The sequence below is a fragment of the Odocoileus virginianus genome, chromosome 30, assembly GCF_023699985.2.
Source record: "Odocoileus virginianus isolate 20LAN1187 ecotype Illinois chromosome 30, Ovbor_1.2, whole genome shotgun sequence".
Classification (NCBI taxonomy): domain Eukaryota; kingdom Metazoa; phylum Chordata; class Mammalia; order Artiodactyla; family Cervidae; genus Odocoileus; species Odocoileus virginianus.
The window spans coordinates 36590279-36593055 of NC_069703.1; positions in this window are offsets into that span (position 1 = coordinate 36590279).

Here is a 2777-nt window from a genome sequence, read left to right on the forward strand (position 1 = left end):
CTCAGGCTCTCAGAAGCAGTAACTGGGTGCAGGGGAAGGCAAGGCAGAGAAGGGACCCACTCCACTCTCCTGTTCTCAGCCCCTCCTCCCCTTGACCCCTGTAGGCAATCACCGCCTTGTGGGGGTTCTGCAGTGTAAGTTACCTCCAGCTTTCTCCATAGCCAGTTTAAGGTTCAAGGTTCTTGGCTGCCCCAAGTTACAACCCACTAATCTGGTTTTTCTGCCTTCCAAATTTTGTTCCTATTATCTCTTCTTCTGTGCTAATTATCCTTGTGGTTTTACACTGTCAAAGAAAAAAAAAAAATCCCTTTGTCTTTGTGTTAGCAGAGGGTCAGAATGGAGCAGGGCTATGTGTGTGTGCTCAATCTGCCTTATTTAGCCAGAACTCACACCACCACCAAAGGGCCAGTATTATTATTCTCATTCTCAGAGGCTCGGAGAAGAGGTCCACAGAGCTCCTAAGTGGCAGGACCTGGTGCTGCCCACAGCCTCTGTGTCCAACATTCTTTTCACCTCACACAGCTCTCCTGGCAGTGCTCAAAGAAGGCCGGGACCTCCCCGCTTCCACCAGAAGTTGACATCTTATGTGGCAAAACCCCAGTTTGCCGGAAGGACGCCATGGAGTGATCACACCTTCCTCCATCTAAACATGTCCTCTGACTGTACCTTCTGGAGGAGCCGAGGCACAATAAGGGTGATAAACACAATTAACAATCGGAATGACCTTAATGTCCAACAGCAGCAGATTGGGTAGATAAATTATGGTCTACCCATTTAAAAAATAAGTGGGCAAAAAAAAAAAATAAGTGGGCTCCCCTTGTGGCTCCGCTGGTAAAGAATCTGCCTGCAATGCGGGAGACCTGGGTTCGATTCCTGGGTTGGGAAGATCCCCTGGAGAAGGGAAAGGCTACCCACTCCAGTATTCTGGCCTGGAGAATTCCCAGTTCATGGGGTCACAAAGAGTCGGACACAACTGAGCAACTTTCACTTTTAAATTTAAAAAATCATATCTGCTGTCAGAATGATGGGGTTGAAGAATAGTTAATTTCATGGAAAAATGCTCCTGACATATTGGGAAACTGAAGAAGCCAATTTTCTAGGCAGTGAGTGCAATATAACAATAACACACATAATAATAAATTAATTTTTTTAAAAAAAGAATTAACATTTACCCTCAATCCTTGAGTATAGGTCCCAAGTCAACATCCAAGTCAAAGGGATCCTGTCTACCCCGGGGTATGAGATCAAGTTCTAATGCCTTAGTCTCACCAGCCTCCCCCCCACCCTGACCCTCACAGTTCCTCTTGGCCTTGAAGCCTCTGTGTCACCTCCTGTGGAAAAGAAAAACGTGCATCAGCTGCTCCTCAACCCTCACCTCCACCCAGGGTTTAGTGAGTCTACTCTTAGAATACTGTGGGTGCTGAGAACATTTCAAAAAGCTGTCGTTGTCTCTTTACTTTTAACCTGGGCCACTGGAACGTCCCACCCCCTTTTTTCTTTGAGGAAGAGTAGGAGGAAGTGAATTAGCTAATGGGAACCAAATGGCATTAGTTATCCTGGAAAGAAAATCCCCCCTCCCCCCGACTGCAGGCTCAATGAGGGAAAAGGATCTAAAATCTGGCTACAATCTATTTTATGAGACACTGAATTTCCTTTTCCAAAGATCGTCTGAACTGGGGTAAAGATTTATGTGTCAGGCACCTTAGAACAGTGTGCTTCAAAATGAGGGTCATTAGCCATTATGGCTGTGCTGCCCACTCCAGTAGCTACTAGCCACATGGGGCTTGTGGCCGCATCTGAAATGTGGCTCGTCTGAACGGAGATGTGCCACAAATGTAAAACACACTCTGGATCATGAAGACCTGGCATGTAAAAAAGAATGTAGCCTATTTCATGACTGATTTTTAAAATCATAACGGAAATGATACTATTTTGGATATATGGGATTAAATAAAATATATTGTGAAAGTTAACCTGAAATATTTCTTGTTTTCAAAGCCCTGTGGTCTCAGCAGCTCAACACAACACCTATCAATTTCTCATCTTAGCTCCATGCCAGGGCCGCCAAAGCAGATGTGCAGAAGGTTCTGCACATCATAGTCACACAGGGACTTTGGCTGATGGAGCAGCTGCTGCCTTGATCCCTGTCAGTCACCTTGCTAGAGGGAAAGCCAGCGCTCTGGAGGGCATGGCACTGGCAATTAAACGTCCTGGCCTAGAAGTGACGCCTGTTGCTTCTGCTCATAGTTCATTGGCCAGAACCAGTCACATGGCTTCACTTAACCACAAGGGGGCAGGGCGATCCCACCCGGTGCCCAGAGGCAGAGCTCTAGCAATCCTTGGTGGACATGATAAGCTTGATTTCTACCAGCTTTTTTTCTTTCTTTAGAACATACAGAATTAAATGATAGTAAAAAAAAAAAAAGTAGAATGGAATAGAAAAGTTCAGACAGCATCACAGATTTTTAAAAATTATGATTGAAGCTCAATAAATATTAATGAGATGGTGAAAATTCTTTCTGAAAATGGATCATAACCACAATGAACAGGTCTTTTCTGCTTTGTAACTAACAAAGTGCTTGCCCCCTGGTTATCTCATGTAGGGGTATTATGTGTGCATGCTAAGTCATTTCAGTTGTGTCTGACTCTGTGACCCCATGGACTGTATCCCACCAGGCTCCTCTGTCCATGGGATTCTCCAGGCAAGAATACTGGAGTGGGTCACCATTTCCTCCTCCAGGGGATCTTCCTGACCCAAGGATCAAACCCAGGTCTCC